We start from the raw sequence: 18546 nt of genomic DNA on the forward strand, positions 1-18546 counted from the left end.
GGAATCTTGTGGGCTTTTCTGATCAGGCTGGCTGCAAACTATGAACTTTCAGATCTCAGCCTCCTGAGTTAACTAAGTTTATAGGCATGAGCCATCAGCCCTGCTACATATAAGTCAATTTTGGTGCTATTTCTCCATCCCTTCCTTTTTTTTTAATCTTCCTTAAACTACATGGAATAATCTCAACTAAAGGAGCCATTTGCATGCAACATAATAATGTATTGGCTATTTATCATTATCTTCCCGCATTTAAGCTCCTTTCTTTTTGTGCTCTGTCTGTAAACTGGAAATTCTACTGAGTTAGTCAATAATAAGACAAAAGAAGAAAGATCTAAAATACCACCTGCATTGTGGGAAACTGCGGGGTTGGGAGATACAGGCAAAGGAGCTCCCTGGTGCTGAATCCCCTCAGTAGGCACTCAGTGGGCTCCCCGTCCCCTACTTATACTATTGTGTGAAACAAAGCCTGTCCCATAAGCCACAAGCTTCTCACCTAACTCATAATTCCTCCAAATTCATAATCGCCAAAGGCCTTCTGTCTCCTGTTAGAAATAGTGTAAGACCAAGAAGCCAGGAATGCTACGCTAATAGATTCTGGACATACTACACTACTATGGCAAGAACCTCCAAGGAAGAGCGTACACACACTGAAAGGAAACTCTTTGGAGTGGGACAGACCCAGGTTCAAATCCTGGTCTTTCTCCTTGAGGCCGTGTGATCCAGGAGAATCCCTACCTTCATTAAATGAGATTATATGTTAAAACAAAAATTCCAGGCACATGATAAGAGCTCAAAACGAATTACACATCAAGTGAGATAACATATGTAAATGTCCTCTGTAAATTATATAGATATATACATTTGCATCTAAATCAATACAGAAAAATGTTATTACTTATTGTAGTGGCTTTAGCAGAATAAGAAATTGCATTTATCATGCTGTTGAGTTCGTATCCTCTATTTTGGGGCATTTTGTGCCCTAGGCTTGTTACAGTCTCTTTCCTATTAGCGTTTACAAAGGAGATCCACAAGCCAGAAGGAAAGAAGAAATTAAATTAATGAGGAACTTGTGTGCATCAGAACGACCATTCCTCTGATTCCAGCTATTTTTGTAGGTCTTCCTGGAAGCTGTCATGTAATTCTGTAGCAGCCATTAGAACGTATTCACCATTTAATTTAGGCTGAGAAATCATTAGGGGGAATTTGACACAGGCCCGGCACGTTTATAAACTGAAATTCTGTCAGGCTTCAAGGGACAGTTCATTTGCTAGCAGCAGCCCTTGAAGTGCACCCAGGAAAGAAATGCAGGAGTGGACAGCTGTGGTTTTGCTCTGTCTGCTTCTGTCCTTCTTGTCATCATCATCCTGTCCTCATCACCTTTGGTAAGGATTGTCTTGGCCTGGTACTTGCTGGTTAAATTTAACCATAGACCTATCAGGTATTCTTGTCTTCTTTTGACTGTGTCCGTGGTTACCCAAGGACTTAGACAGAGTCAGGATTTGAACCAGGCTCAGCTCATTCCAGAGTCCTTGCTGTCTTGGTTAGGAGAGAAAGAGAAGCCTGAGGGAGGCTCTGGAAGGCTTTTGCAGCTTTTCTGTCATGGACATTTGCACTAGCTAGCATAATTCTACTTTTTGTTGGCACATGTTATTGCCAATATCTAGTTCCAGCTTTCATTTGTTTTGAGATGCTGGGGTTTGAACTCGGGGCCTCCTGTCTGCTAGAGCCATGTCTCCAGTGCTGTTTAGCACTGATTGCTTTTGCCTGGACTTGGATCCACCTATTTTGGGCTTCCCACTGTGGCTAGTGTGACAGACCTGCACTACCAGCTTTCCTCTGTTGAGATGCAGTCTCACGGATTTTTTTTTTCCCCTTTTGCCCAGGCTAGCCTGAAACTGTGATCCTCTCTCTTAACTTAGGATGACAGGCATATGCTACTGCTTATAGCTATGGGTTGAGAATGGATCCTGAGAAGTTTTCTGTCTGAGGTAGCCTTGAATTGTGATCCTCCCAAGCAGCTCCTTCCGGCACTAGGCTAAGCCACTGGTGCCCATGCTCCATTGTAAAAGCAACATTGGTTTTCCTCTCCCCTGAGAAATGTTACTTGTTTCTCTGACTGGCAAAACTCTCCAAAAGACCCACATCACCCATTCTGCTCTTCAATCCTGGGGCCTTTCTGTGCTGCCCACTCTATGCATGCCAGCAACCTCCCCTTTACTGCTACCTGTTTCTGCAAGAAATCAGCTCAAAAGAGGAAAAACTTATTTTGAAACTTTTTATATTTTAATTTTATTATAAAGGTGATGAACAGAGGGGCTTACATAAGTCAGGTAAAGAGTGTATTTCTTTTTGGACAATGTCACCCCTTCCCTTGCTGTCTCCTAGATTTTCCCTCCCGTCTCCACCCACAAGTTGTATAGTTCATTTTCAACAGTGTCCAGTGAGTTCCACTGCTGCATTTGCTCACCCTTTGTCCCTCCATTTCTGTGCCCCCCTGTTGCCCTCCCAAAGAAAGATAAATGAACAAACAAGACAAGAAGAAAAAAAAACAATAAAAAACCCTCTTACTTCCATTTCCTGAAATTTATTTCAGGAAATATTATTTTATGTTTTATAGGCATTGCACCTTTGTGTTCCTCTCCTATGAGTATCCTTCTCTGGTCTCACTGTGTGTGAATGCTTAGAGTCCAGTAAAATATATTATGTCCCCAGTGTATTTTAGGTCTAGCTTCTGCATATGAGAGAAAACATGCGCTGTTGGTCTCACTGAACTTGGCTCACCTCACTTAACATGATTGTTCTAGGTCCATCCATTCCCCTGCTGATGTAATATTATTTGGGAAACCTTTTTTGGCTTTCAGTCCAGGTTTGAGGCCTGTGGCAAGTCATCAAACCATGATGGGGGCCATGGTGGAAAGCTGCTCTCCTTGTGGGGGCTGAGAAGCAGAGAGTGAGGGAGAGAGGGGAGAGGCTCCCAAGGTCCCCTTCCAAGGCACGCCCTCAGTGACTTAACTGCCACCTCTTAAAGATCCCACCTCTTCTCAGCCTTTAACACAGGGGCCTTTGAGGAACACCGTGTATACAAACCAGAGTAAGCAGGTTTTAAAGGTATAAATTACCATTTTATTTAATTTTTAAAAATGTCTCAAGCTCCAGGAGCAGTCCTCTCTCTGCCAGACGTATTTTCGTTTCTCAGGCTCTAGCTACTCTCTAGAGTAGGAACCACGCACGGCTCTGGTTCTGGAGTTGCCACGTTCCTGCTGTGTTAACCTAGGAAGTGACTCAGGAGAGGCTCAGCCTCAAATTTTCTCCTCCATAAAATGAGGGGGCGGGAGAGGATTGTAACTACTTCATAGGGTTCTTGCGGGGATTGAGTGAGATAGTGCAGCGGCAGGCTTGGCACAGGAGTGGCACATAGTGATTGTTTAATAAATGGCAGTCTGAGCCTGGTTGTAAAGTAGGTGCTCAATAAACAGGGACTACCTTTGTTCCTTTTCAATTCACAACCTCTTTCAAGTGTCTAAAAACACCACACCAGTATTAGTGGGCTTTACAGCTACGTAGCCCAGCTGAGAGTGGGGTGGTGTGTAGAGAAGAAGCGCCAATAACTTGAATTCTACCAGGGTGCTGGTCAGGGGTGATCAGCCTCTGTGAGTGTCCCCCACCATGCCAGAGTTGGGACTCAGCCATGGAGGCAGCGAAGGACCCCCTTCCTGTGGACACCTCCCATTGTCCAATGGCACCTGAGCCTGGGAGCCCCACCAGAGACCCTGTTCACTCTTACGTTTCTTTCCCACCATCACTAAGTGACTTTGAGCCAAATAGCAGCCAATAGCAGCAAGCTTAATAAAAATTACAGATGTGTATTTTCCACATACTTGGGGGATTCTCTCTCTAAAGAAAAGAAAAACCTTTCAATTTTAGCTGTGGGGAGTTGGAATCTTTTCTAACGTGCATTGTGCACCTGCTTCTTGAAATTGAAGAACATAATTTGACTTTTTTTTCCCTCTTTTCTTGGTGCCTCTGAATGAAAAGGTGTGCTAGTAAACTGGCTTTCAGAAAACAAAACAAAACACCTCCAGATCGGCAGTGTTTGTATATCTCCTCGGGGTAAATATTCCTGCCACAACTGATTTCCGGCCCTCAGTGGTTCCTGAATATTCATGGACAGCTTGAAAAGAAGTGTGAGGAAACAGCAGAGCCCAGTGGGGAGGAGCAGCCCTGGGTAGGCCTGGCCTGGGGCTTCACTTAACACTTGACATCTGGGATGACCTGGGACAGGCTGCTGACCCTGAGCCGCTTGCTATAAATGGAGGTAAAAGTGCTGCTGAGAGTGATGGTTAAACTAGAGAGGGCGACACTTGGCACATATCAGGGGTCCCAATGGCCAGCTAAGTGACAGTGATTAAGGCAGGTTGGATGGGGATTCCAGTCCACACCTGATTGCCTCTCCCTGCCTGGCTACACATGGGGATGGATGGAGAACTTGAGAGCCATTCAACCAGAACTTCTGGGCAGGGAGTATGGTTCAACAAAATGCATGGCTCAGCCATGCAAGCCTTCTTTGAGAGCTGCTGGGTGTCTAGTGTGTATGTTGCCTCCAGAATAAGTCTGCTTGGCCTGTAAACCTGCTGATGGTTCTTTGCACTGGAAGTTCGTGTTCTCTTATTGTTTTTGTTTTTGTTTTCTTTTGTCGGTCATGGGGATTATACACAGGGCCTCTATCCGTGAGCTTTTTTTTTTTTTTTGCTCAAGGCTAGTGCTCTTCCACTTTGAACCACAGCTCTACTTGCGGTTTTCTGACAGTTAACTGGCTGGCTTTGAACCATGATCCTCAGATCTCAGCCTCCTGAGTAGCTAGGATGACAGGTGTACCTGGCCGGAGCTTTTTGCTATTGCCTGGTCTTCAGATATTAAAAGCATTCTCAACCCCTAGGTTTGTCTCACTGTCTCCAGTGGGCTGTAGTATATTTTATATGTGTCTATTAAGTGGGAACTAAGGGTCTGCTGGGGCCTCGAGCAAAGACTTCTGGGATTGTACCCCAATACCTCACTCTTCTGCCACAGTAAGCTTTCCATGCCTTGGTACCTTTGCACATATGCTTCCCCCTGACAAGGATGTTCCCTATGTGTTTGCTACCCTGTGACCCCTCACCTTTCAGACCAATTGCAGGTCACTTTCTCCAGAAGCCCCCTCCTTGTCTCCCCTGGGGTGAGCCAGGGCTCAGAACTTTTGTGCCCACCCCTCGCCAACACTTATGTCATCACTAGTTTACATGCCCATTCTAATTCAATGAACATTTACTTGGTGCCAAACTATGCTGGATTTATAGATCAGACACTCATACCATGAGGCCTTTAAGGCCTCACATTAAATTCATCTGTACTCCTGGCACTTGTCACCCAGGAGCCTTTTTATATGTTAGAAAGACAGGGATGGGAAGATGGGAGGCATTTCTGGCTTGCTTGTGTGTCCTGTGCCAGGACTGATTTATGGTGATTAGATTGTGGACTTACTTTAAGGGATTTGAACATTGATTCTGCACATAGTGTTTCTCTCTGGTAGTGTCCAGAATGGAAGCCTTACACTTAGGGTGAGTTTGGAAGATGTGGGAGTTAGTTGGGTATGTTGGAGGAAGCTGGTGTAGGAAGTGGAGGAAATGAGGTGATCCGTGATTGGATTCTAAAGGTCCTTGACACTACCCCCTCCCCACTCCAAGCTGAGGAAGTTTGAACTTCCGGGGGGTGGGGCAGAGGTGACAGCCCCAGTGACACTGTAGAGGAGAGAGGCAGCAGTATGGTCAGGAGTTGGGCGAGAGACTCCTTTGTGGCCGGTTCGCTGAAGTGCTCAGATCAAGTCATCCACCTTTGAGATGGGGGCATCCCTGCCCCCTTCTATCTGCATCATTTACCTTTCATTATCGATTTCATTATCTTCACAGCCCATCCTGGCAGGAATGGCCTGACACTGGGTGGAAGTAAGCTAATAGGGTCTCCAATGACCCCCTTCTTTGTTCATATCATTAACTTCTGCATTTTCCAGGGAAGATCTTATTAGAAGAAATCATTTGGGGTTTGTTTGCAGTTGTGTTTTCCAGGGAGAGGCTGGCCAGCAACTGTCCCTTGCACCTGACTCTACTCTGTATGTTTGTTTATAAAAGCAGGTGTTGCTCAGTGCTTAGGGAATTCAGATTTCTAATTAGTTGCTTGTTAACTCCAGGCCTCCAGACTGTGCCACCAACATTACTAGTTGATTCAGTGAAGAAAGCCTGGCTTTCCTTTCTTGCCTATAAACAAATATCTGACTCTTTGCCAGTGACACAGTTTTCTGAAATGCAACTTGCTACATTACTGTTACAGGTTATGGTGCCAGAGGCCATGCAGGTATTTTGCACATAGTTGTCTTGTGCAGTCTTTGAAGGATCATTGCAAATTCTGTTTTCCAAAGAGGAAATCTGGCCTTGGGGAACAGAGTCACTACCTGAACTCACAGGGCCATTATAGATCAGGCTGGGATATGAACTCAGCTCAGCTATAGGTTTGCTCCACACCTGCACTCATGTCTATACTTCATGTTACAATGTGTTCGTGCTTTCCACTTATTTTCCTTCCTTCCTTCCTTCCTTCTTTTCTTCCTTCCTTCCTTCCTTCCTTTCTTCCTTCCTTCCTTTATTGCAGTACTGGGGATAGAACCCAAGGCTTCGTGCCGGCTAGGTAAATGCTCTACCACTGAGTTACATGCCCAGTTCCTTATGTTTAATAGATAGCATTTTATGACATAGGAGTTTGGATTTTACCTAACAGCATCTAGAAAACAATTTAAAATTTTTAAATATAGTTTTTAAATACATTTAGCTCTGTAATAAATGCCACGAATACTTCTCCTATACTACTATTATTCCACTTGAGTTCACTTAAAGAAATAAATTCAATATTTACCTACTCTACAGGAAAGCCCTAAATTCTAAAATTATCCCAAGGGTAAGAGTTTAGTTCTGCAGCGATTATTCATGGTGTAACCAGCCTACCTGGGCCATATTTATCATTTCGTTTTTCCTTCCAGGAAGGTGGTAATTGTATATCACTTTGATTAGGGATTTGTAACAGTCACATTAATTTAGCTTTTTTACTCTCTTGCTGTTAGCTATTTTTAATATGAAGATTGATTTTTTTATTCTTTGATCAAACATGAAGAGACGAACAGGCTTATAGAACCATTTGTTCATGGTTTTTTTTTTTTTTTCACATATTCTGAGCCTCTCTCGTGTGTAGGGTGATTGTTCGGGCACAGATGACCTGTGAATTCTGCTGTGTCTTATAGTACAAGGGAGGGAGGGAGGCCGCCAACCCACAGGAGCACAGGGAAGACTGAGTAGGAGGAAAGTGTGGAGAAACCAGCAAATATGGCAGTTTGGATCTGAAATGGCCCCCAGAGGTCCGTGTGTCAAAGGTTTGGTCTCCAGTTTGGCCCTATTGGAAAGGGTGGAGCCTAATGAGAGGTCGTAGGTCATTGGGGATGCTCTCAAAGGGGATGGGGGACCCCAGGCCTTACTTCTCCATCTGTTTCACTTCTGAGATGCTATGAAGTGAGCAGCTTCTTCTGCCACATGTGCCCACCATGCTGTGCTGCCCCGCCTCAGCCCCAAAGCACCGTGGCTGCTGGATCATAGACTGATGCCTACACAACCGAGGCAAAATCTTTCCTCTTCTGAATGGAAAGCTGCCTGACATAGCTGTTTGTGCCCATTGGGAAATACCTAAGGACGGCTACTTAGGAAGAAAAAGGGTTTATGGAGCACACAGTTGTGTAGGTTCAAGGGCACAGCACTGGCAGTGGCTCACTCCTGGTGAGGATGTGTGTCACATCAGCTGTGTCACATCCCAGAGTGTGTCACATCATCAGAGCAGGGGAATGGTGCAAGAACATGCGGCCACTGCTTGATACAGGAAGCCGGAAAGGACTGGGTAGGGCCAGGTCTGGCTTTCATAACCCTCTCAAAGCAGCTGTAATCTCTCCCCAGAGGCCTGCCCTGGACTAACCCCGGGACCTCCCACAATTCCCCACATCCACCAGCCACCACCCTGGACCATTCGGGAAACAAACTCCAGCAGGATAGCAGTGGGGGCAAGTAGACATCAGTCTTTCCTTGGAAGTGTTTTTTGCATGGGGAGACAGATGCTTAAACAAATTAGACACACACGGTGGCTTCTGGGCTTCAGTAGATTTTAAGATGTGGTCATTTGGGGGCAACTATGAAAATCTGTAAAATGTAGCAGTTTGTCATTTTGCTGATGTACACATTATCCTCCATTGCAAAAGAAATGATTTCTGTCTTCTAGTAACATGATTTAGTCACCAGTGAGCAGGTGAGATAAGGATTCGGGGGCAGGGTGGGGGGTGAGTGGGAGTCTTTCTACCATCCATAGAAACAATCCACATGGGTCTTCATCCATTTATTAACACCAAGCCTTCAGCATGGTGTCTGTTATATTTCCACACCTTAGAAGGAGCTAGGCTGCTCAATCCCTGACTTTGAGAAGACAGAAACAGATACACACACAAAATGATAATTCACTCTTGACAGTCATGAGGCTCTTGTCCAGAGGTTTCTGGGAATTATTAAATTGAATGTTACTTATTGTCTGGAGGATCCTCACTGATGAGTGACTTGTTAATTCAACCTGTCTCGTGAGTAGAAGGAGCGACTTAAGGTGTCTTACATTTGCCCTCTCTCCATTCATACTGCCACATGCCATGTGAACCATCGCCAAGGCCAAGGGTCTGCTACAGGCCATTCCCAGTTCTGCAACAAAAGGCGTGAATGGATACAAGGACACTGACAATTCCTTTGCTTAGAAACACTTGAGTGCACCTCCTTGGCATCAGGCCAGTCCCAGAGGAAGGGGAGGGAGGGAGTCGGAGGTTTTCTTGTAAGTTCCAGGGAAGCTCTGGTGGCATGGCTTGGTGATCAGCTACCATGACTGGCCAGGAGAGGCAGGCATAGTGGCAGCAAGGAGACTTCCTTGTTATGCTGCAGGAACAATGGGGAGGTGGAAGTGCAGAGAGAGAGAGAGAGAGAGAAGAGGAGGAAGGACAAGTTGTAGGTTTGGAGGGAGGGTGGGCTGAGTTCCTGTGAGCTGCAGGTGGAGCTATAGGGCACCCGAGGGTGGGGGTAGGTGTCAAAGATGGTCCAAGGATTTTGGCCTGAACAGAGATGAGAAAGACACAGGAGTCACACAAACATCCTTGGGATGACAGTCCCCCGGATAGACAGCAGGGCAACAAGATGGCCAAAGGAACAGCTGGCAGGTAGAAATGAGCACTTGGGGCAAAGGTGTTGGACAATAGAGCTGGCCCCAGGAGAACTGACTAGCCATCTCATTCGGGCTCCACTCAGCTGGGATTCAATGAGTAAAGAAGCCGGAGGACTCAGGAATGATAAAGGGTTGGAAATGCAACAATTAATCTTGATGAGGAATGCCACCGAACTACGGGCTTCAGGGAGGAAAAGACATCCAGTTTGGGCCTTGTCAGTGCTCAGTAAATGTGGGCTATTATCACCATTGTCAGCCTCATCAGCCATCTCATAGCTGTCAGCACCTCTGCCAATGGTTAGTCAAGGTCATTGCTGACGGTGAGGTCTTCCAGGGAGAAGGGAGAGCACAGAAGACAAGGGGGGGGGCAGGGACCGTGGGGGATGAAGCTACTCCATCTCCTTTAAAAGCCAGTGCAGAAAGCATTTTCTAGTATCCGGGCTCACTTTGACCATAATATGGCTTGGCTCTACTTGAAAGTTTCTTAAGAATTAACTGCAATTTAAGAAGGCAAGGTATAAGCCCCAGGTCCATCTGCTAATCCCAAGGGCTTACATGAAACCTCTTACACACACAGACAACGGCAGGCACCACGCAGTTACACCGTTTTAATGGAGGGAAATGGATGTGGATGGTAGAATCTTAAATGAATTCGTTTTCCACGTTGCAAAATTAATTGGCTCCCAAATACAGCCCTTTGCTGCAGTAACTGGAGTTCAGAAGAGCCTCCAGCTTTCCTGTTACCTATAGCCAACATATCTGGGTTTGATGGTGAATAAAGAGCTCTTTGTTTTGAAAGACCCCCGACTTCGGGTGTCCCCCATATCAGGACCTCCCTGCCCCAAGCACCAGTCAGACGACACCAGATGCAAAAGGCAAGAGGGTTTTATTTGGGCATGCCCAGGTTCCCAGGTGCACGTGACCTCGAGATCCGCAAGGTTCGGGTCAGTGGCTGGGAACCCCGAGCAGTCCCGGGGATGGTCCTTTTATGGGACCCCTCTGTCCGTTACAGGAGTGCCCGCGCTTTTTCAGCCAGTAAATTTAAAGTATTACAACCTGGTCTGCACGCAGGCAGCCAATCCTTTTAAAACAAATCATGTGTTTTGGCCAATCACTGTTCGAGGGGGTCCCTCGGTGTACGTGCCGAGTTGTGTGTCTCCGGCCCTTGGTATGAGGAAGTGACCTTTGTCCGAGTCGACGCCTAATCGTTCGCTCACACCAGGGGGCTGACTGCGGGGTGGGGTTAGTTAGTAGGGTGTGGGCTTATTGATTAACTGGTGAGGTTAGTTATCAAAAGGGGGAATATGGGGGTAATATAATTTTCTTAGCAAAGCATGTTACAGAAGCCAGAAATAGCGTGGTTAGATACAAAACTCTGTTCCCCTAAAAAAAAGGAGGCTCAGGGCCTGGTTGGTTAGGGAGGGGGTCTTTCAGTTTAATTAGAATCAAATCATGTTTTCAGAAGTTAGTAATCCAGTTAAAGTTATATTTTGCTTTATATAAAGTGGAAAAGGAAGAGGTCAGCAAATGTCTTATGGTACCTGTTCTGTACCCTGTGTGGAATGGAGTTGAGGTTTCAGAGGGAAGTAAGAAGTCAGTCTGCCCGCAGACAGCTCAGTCGGCCACTGGAGTCTGATGCAGAAACAGGGATGGGCAGGTGAATGGTGAGTGGAGATGGCTTAAGGTGCTGCCGGGGCTCAGAGCAGGAAGTGGCTCCCTCTGCCCAGGGGTGCTGTTTGAGGTGGGCCTTGACACATGGTGACACATGCCTGTAATCTTGACACTCTGGAAGCTGAGGCAGGAGGGTCACTTGGGCTCAGGAGGAAGACTAGCCTGGGCAACGTGGCAAAACCTTATGGGGGAGGGGGAGCCAGAGGGAGAAGGGAAGGGAAGGAAATGGAAGGGGAGGAGGAAGGAAAAGAAAGAAGAGAGAGAGGGAGAGAGGAAGGAATGAAGGAAAGGAAGGAACGAAAGAACAAAGAAAGGAAGGAAGGAAGAAACGAAGGAAGGAAGGAACGAACGAAGGAACAAAGGAAGGAAGGGAAGAGAGGGAGGGAGAGAGAAAAGGAGGGATGATGGAGGGAACAAAGATGGAGAGAGGAGAAAGAAGAAGCATGAGGAAGAAAGGGAGCAAAGAAGGAAGGAAGGGAGGCAAGCAGGCTAAGGTATAAGGGGAAAAAAGGAAAGAAAGAAGAACAGAGGCAAGTGTCATTCTCAATGAGAGGCCAATTAAGGAGAAGTAGCAATGGCCCAGAGGAGAGCCGGGACCTGAAGAAGGTGCTGAATACGGGGACAGTTTTGAGAAGCATTTTGCTTTCCTGATGACTGTGCCGGAAGTGAAGGAGAGGAATAAACCAAGGGGGGGGGGGCCACAGATGGCGATCTGGTGAGGACTCCTAGGGAGGAAGAGAGGGTTTGAGAGGAAGAGCAAGGGGAGGGCCTGTGGATTTTCCCTAAGCATAAATGTGAAATCCTTTTGCAAGAGGATTTATGACTAATAATCAAACACAGACTCCAAAATCCAACAGAGCTATGCTGTGTGAGAGCATGTATTCACGCTGTGCTCAGAGAGACTGGGTAGATGTTTGACCTGTGCTGCTGCTGAAATACCCGAGGACCAGCTGGGTTTCCAAGTCTCCTAAGGAAGGAAGAGCAGCCAGGCTGCTTGAAGCAGTGGAGACCTGAAAGCATTTGTCCTTCCCCACAGGTTACATTCCCTCACCTCAACCCCAGCAAGCCTCGTTTCAGCTGCCTTCCCAGCCCCTCTACCTTCTGCTCCCTTCATCCTCTCGAAGGTGAGCCTGGCATTCAGGCCACAGCCGCAACCTACCAACCACTTTTCACAGCCCTGGCTGCAGCTGTCAGATGCCTGACTTGCAGGCTGGGCTGGGCACAGGCAAAGGGACTCTTAACTGATCAGCGGGGCTGACTCTTAATTCTGTTCTCTCTTTCTCACACACACACACACACACACACACACACACACACATTGTTGATCACAAAACATTGTTTTAATTTTCAGGAAACAATCTAATAAATAGTTTTGCACTCCCTGCATGGGATTCTGTAAAATGAACAGTTTGACCTTATTTACTTCCAGTCTCTCATTCTCTCTCTCTTTAAAGTTTAAGAAATCATTTATAGATAAAGCATTCCTCTTTTTCTCTCCCAGCAGAGCATGACTATGCCTGTTAATTTTATCTCACCTATGTGTATTTTTTAAATAAATAAATATATGTGATTTCTGTGTGTGTGTGTGTGTGTGTGTGTGTGTGTGTGTGTGTGTGTGTGTGTGTGTGTGTGTGTGTGTGTGTGTGTGTGTGTGTGTCCTTGAACTCAGGGCCTCTCATTCTTCCTTAGCTTTTTTGCTCAGCACTGGAGCTCTACCACTTGAACTATACCTCCACTTCTGGCTTTTTACTGGTTACTTGGAGGTAAGAATCTCTGGATTTGTCTGACCAAGATGGCTTCAAAGATTAATTCTCAGATCTCAGCCTCCTGAGAAGTTAGGATTATAGGCATGAGCCACTGACACCTGTCCAAAAAGTGCATATAATAATTTTATCTATCAATTTTACATAAACAATGCAGTGCATATATCCTATTGCATGTAGCCTTTTTGCTTACCATATGTTTTCATAATGATACACTTAGTTCGGGGCTGTATCACTGTTATTTATTCTGTCAATTGTAAAATACTTTATTTAGTAAGCCACAATTTGTTCCATTCCCTCCCTATTAGTTTACTCTTATCAGGAAAACCAAGTTGTCCTCCATCTTCGCTTCCACGACGAGCGCTTCAGTGGGTGCCCTCCTGTGTGTTCACCATTCCTGTGTGTTCCAGGTTGACCTCAAGTGAATGTGAGCTTTCTGTTTGTTTAGGTACTGGTTATGCTCTCATAGCAAATTTTGTTTGTTGTGCAGCTTTATATCTTTTGCACCCAGAACAAAGCCTTGCAAAATACCCAATAAACAGTTGTTCAAAGATTGAATATATTCATGTTCCGCCCAGAGTGGCTGTCTTCACACGCCAAGTATGTATAAGCATTTCCATTTCTGACACTCTTGCCAGCACCTGCTTATAAAACATATTAGTGTTGGCCACTCTGGTGCATATTAAATAGCATAATAGTATTCTCATTGTGTTCCTGTGATGACTAATGACGGTAGCTGCCTTGAAGTAGACATATTGGCCATTTGGATTTCTTCCTCTATGAATTACCTGCGTATGTTCTTTGCCATTTCTGTTTTCTTTCTGGTTTGTAAAAACGCAGTTTATCTTGGATTAAAACCCTTTGATGGTTCTAGGGGCTGTACATAGAATAGCTTAGGTTACACTTGTCTTAGGTGGTTTGCCGTTGGATAAACAAAAAACTTTCAACGTTATATAGTCTTAATTATTTGCAAAAATGATAGGAGCTTTACTTCTTTCTTTCTAGCCTTATACTTTAATTTCTGTCTCTTTCAATATCCTGTTATCCTTATCATTATGAAAATGCGCATCTTATTCCTGGTTTTAAAGGGAATGTCTTCTAACATTTTACAACTGAGTTTGAAGTGAGCCATGAATTCCAGTTGACATCTTTTATCAAGTCATTTCATCCTGTCTTTGCAGTCCTAGGATAAACCTTGGTAGTGATGATAATTCTTTTGATTCTTTATTGGTTTCACTTTGAGATTTTCTCTAGTTCTTTCCTTAAATCTATTTCTTTAATTTTCTTTCCTTAAAGGTTGGTTTATTTTCTTTGAATGTTTATTTTATTAATATTAATTACTAATTATAGTAGTAATATAATTATTAATATTCCTGCATCAAGATTTTGTGGTTTGCTTTTTCCTTTTCTTTTTGATGGTACTTAGTTCAAGGTTTCACATTTGCTAGGCAGACATACTGCCATTTGAGTCATGCCTCCAGCCCTTCTTGCTTTTATTTTAGTTTTCTATTTTTCTTCTTTCTTTCCTTCTTTCTTTCTTTCTGATCTGTTGTGGGGCCTGAACTCTGGGCCTGTGCACTGTCCCTCAGCTCTTCAACTCAAGGCTAGTGCTGTATCACTTGAGCCACAGTGTCACGTCTGGCTTTTTCTGCTTATATGTTCTGAGGAATCGAACCTAGGGCCTCATGTATGCAAGGCAAGCACTACCACTGAGCCACCTTCCCAACCTATTTTAGTTATTTTTCAAATAAGGTCTTGTGTTTTTTTCCCAGGCTGGCCTGGACCCTGAACCACAATCCTCCCATTCTCCACCTCTGGAGTAGTTGGGGTTACAGATGTGGGCCATTGTATCCAGCCTACATTGACATTTTTTAGAAGAAGGTATCTCTTTGTGCTTTTTTATTGTTATTTAAAAATGATGAACAGGGGGTCTTTGTACTTTCTTACATCAAGTTTACATAGCTATCAACTCACAAGGCCATTTACTAAGTAGCCACTTAAGCCAGTATAGTAGAGTAGGAAGAGAGATGAGTTTGTGAACTCTGAGAATTCATTGTTGTGCAAATAATTTTCATACAACTAGTGCTTGTCCACTGTGTTGTATAAATAACACAGAGACATGGGGGTCAGGGATCAGGAGCTCAGAGTTTGAGCTCAAATGTAACTAAATTTAAATTCTGGCTCCACCAAATTGTTAGACATTTCACTTTAAGAAAGCTAGCAAGTTAACTTAATTTTTAGCTTCTCATTAACTTCTTCTAAAGCAGTATAATAACACTGCCTGCTTCATAAAGTACCTTTGAATGCATGTGCTTTAGAATGCTTAGTGTTTTATCCAGCATACAGTTGAGAATCAGTCAAAAATAACTGTCATTGTTTGCATCCATTTTCTATTCGATCCTCACAGTTGCTTTATAAAATAGATTATTGTTACTATTTGACAGATGTTTTATGAGCATTTGAGACCATTTAGTAGAATATTATTAAAATGTTGGGTTTTATTAATGTATGTAAAAGGACTTCAAATCAATGTAAAATGCCATGCAGATGGAAAAGGACTGTCACTCTCCGGGAAGGCTTACACCCAAACTCTTGTCTGCATTTAGGAATGTCACTTCGAGAATTAAAAATCATATATCATGAGACTGGGAGAAATAACTTAGCATGTCAAAAAGAAGGAAGCAGAGAAAGAATTGCAAATATTTAACAATCATCTCTAGGTATTACTACCATGTTTTAAAAGTCCATATATATGAATACAAGACGTGTTCAAGCAATTTTTGTATAGTCCTCTTCCTGTCTGCCTTTAACGGCTGGGTTTAATCCTTTCAACATACTGTGGTGGACCTGCGAGGAGGTTTAAGGGTCTCTCCTTCTACCTCAACCTCGTGTATATTTCTCTACATTATCTCATCTGCAATTCTCCAGGCAAGGAGACCTAAATGAGTCAGCCATGGTGTTTAGTATTCGCTCTCCACAGTACTTACAGACCACACCATTCATATTACTACCGCAAGTTGCTTTCTTAAAAGTGACCAGTATATTTGGAGAGGGTTTTGTTGTTTGTTTGTTTGTTTGTTTGTTTTGTTTTTGAGACTTAGTGTCTTAGATAGCTAGTTTTCCCCAAGCAAGGAAGGCATCGTTTCTTTGAATCCTCTTGAATTTATGTCCTAAAGATCCTTGGTTCTTCATTCTTTCTACCTTTATCAGTCTTGTCCAGGCTACATCATCTGTAGTTTGGGGCTAACAATCTCATAATTTATTTTCTCCCCACCTACTCTTACCCCTATCCATCTTATTCTCCACCTAGTAGCCAGGGTGATGGTTTCAAAACTCACTTCTGAGGTAAATTCATGCCAGCAGTGTTTCTGTGGCTTATCATTTTCCCTTAGGATAAAGATCAAAGGCTGTGCATTATCTAGTTTAAAGCAACAGTTCTCAAACTGTGGACCTCAGGCTCCCAGGGTTCCCCAATATTTTGCCACAGTATCTAAGAGATCAAAACTATTTCCGTGACAATAATACTTTTTCCGTGTACTAACTTCACCATTGAGAGTTTGAAAGTAATGTTGCCTCCTTAGTAGCAGTTAAAACAGTGTACTGGTAGCCTTTGTATTTTTTCAAATGTCACAAACTCTTCACCGGGGCCTGGGCGCTGTCCCTGTGCTTTTTTTGCTCAAAACTAGCACTCTACCACTTGAGTCACAGCTCAACTTCTGACTTTTTGGTGGTTAATCGAAGATAAGAATTTCACGGACTTTACTGCTCAGGCTGACTTTGAACCTCAGATCTGAGCCTCTTGAATAGCTAGAGTTACAGGTGTGAGCCACCATCGCCCATATAATACTAGACTAATAACTAAAAATTGGAATTTTCAGGAAATTGTATCTGCTACTAGAGCTTGTTAGCTCACCAATATTTAGAGATGTTTTCTTTTGAGATTGGAGGTGATAAGAAGGAATGAGAGTTTCTGATGATGTATGATGAAATGTGTATCATTTGGAAGATCTGCACAAAGCAGTATTTTTGCAAATGTCCAACTAATGATGTTTTCAAGCTCTGTATACAGAAACAGATGTGAATACAGAGTAGATGTTAGGATCACCGCCTCCCCCCCTCCCTTTTTTTTGTGTGTGCTAGTCATGGTGTTTGAACTCCAGGCCTAGGCACTGTTGCTAAGGGTTTCTTTTTTTGTTTTTTTGTTTTTGTTTTTCTTTTTCTCAAAGCTAGCACTCTAAGCCACAGCTCCACTTCTGATGGGCCCCACCCCCCTCTTTTTTTGGTGACTAATTGGAGATAAGAGTCTTAAGGACATGCCTGTCTTGGCAGGCTTCGAACCACGATCCTCAGGTCTCAGCCTCCTGAGTAGCTAGGATTCCAAGCATGAGCCACTGGTACCTGGATCCCACTATCTTTTATTAAGACAGTTATAAAGTTTGCAAAACTAAAAGCAGTGTTACTTTTGATATTTTGTTCTATGTTTTGAAAAAGATGGCTTCCATGAAAATATTATTTCAATAGCATATTGTTTTTACTGTTTTGCTGACTTATTGTCTGTTGTAATTTATTACTATTTTTATAAAATTTCCCAGTTAGTATACATTACTAATAAGAAGGTATTTTATGTGATAATTCCAAAGATGAGTACAATGTATTACCCCCTCTGTTATATTCTTATATTCTCTTTCCCTTCCCCTCTTTTTCAGTTCATGAGTTTTATTATACTACCTATACATATGTATATATGTATATGACTATTCAATTATATTGCATATATGTGACGTACATGTACACATAGATAAATCTATGTACTATAAAAGTATATGTAATGTACATTAATCTTCATCACCCCCCAGTATCAATTACTTTTTTTTTGTCAATCCTGGGGCTTGAACTCAAAGCCTAGGTCCTGTCCCTGAGCTATGTTGCTCAAGATTAGCACTCTACCACTTGAACCATAGTTCCACTTCTGGCTTTAGTGGTTATCTTACTGCTGGGACTGGCTTTGAACCATGATCCTCATATCTCAGATTCTGAGTAGCTAGGATTACAGGCATGAGCCAGATACTATTTTTAAACATCCTCTTTTTAGTTGAGAACAAAGCCCTTGAGAGCCACTGACCTAGACCCTGGATATACAGGCCTAGTTTTCCAGCCCCATCTCACTTTGTGTGTGTGTGTGTGTGTGTGTGTGTGTGTGTGTGTGTGTGTGTGTGTGCGTGTGTGTGTGTGTGTGCGTGTGTGTGTGTGCGTGCGTGTGTGTGTGTGCGTGTGTGTGTGTGTGTGTGTGTGTGAGAGAGAGAGAGAGAGAGAGAGAGAGAGAGAGAGAGGTGTTAAATATTCTTTATTTGACATTTATACATACACCACACTATAATGTCTTTCAATAAGTAAAAGGCAGATTTCAGAGACAGGGAATTCTAATTAAATTGGCATAGTCAAGACCAAAAATATAGACATTGCTTCCTCATCTTCAACCATTGTTTTTAGCACGCTAATGATCATAAATTGAAACATAGGTTAATTTTGCTTGGTTCTGAAGGGATTTCCCTAGTATTTAAATATGTTCTTATAATTAGCTATATAAATCTGAATATAAAACCAATCTTTGACGGATTTGGAGATGGTATTATTCCCTATCTTGCTGAAAATTTGAACATTACTAAGTCTAGTCATATCACAGAAAGGGAAAACAGTGACTGTATTTTTGTAAGATTATATTTACTTAACTGCAAGCCAGTTTTACTTAAATCAAGACTGTCCAACAAAAATATTCTGTCAGACATTCATGATCTGA

General features: G+C 43.4%; 1 protein-coding gene across 3 annotated transcripts in view; it reads left to right on the forward strand.

The window, feature by feature from the left end:
* Window positions 1-18546, forward strand: part of LOC138803173 (tubulin polyglutamylase TTLL11-like) — a 236386-nt gene that overhangs the window by 117035 nt on the left and 100805 nt on the right. The gene's annotated exons all lie outside the window — the stretch shown is intronic.

This window comes from Dipodomys merriami, unplaced genomic scaffold (genome assembly GCF_024711535.1).
Source record: "Dipodomys merriami isolate MVZ:Mamm:240054 unplaced genomic scaffold, mDipMer1.0.p SCAF_336, whole genome shotgun sequence".
Lineage (NCBI taxonomy): Eukaryota > Metazoa > Chordata > Mammalia > Rodentia > Heteromyidae > Dipodomys > Dipodomys merriami.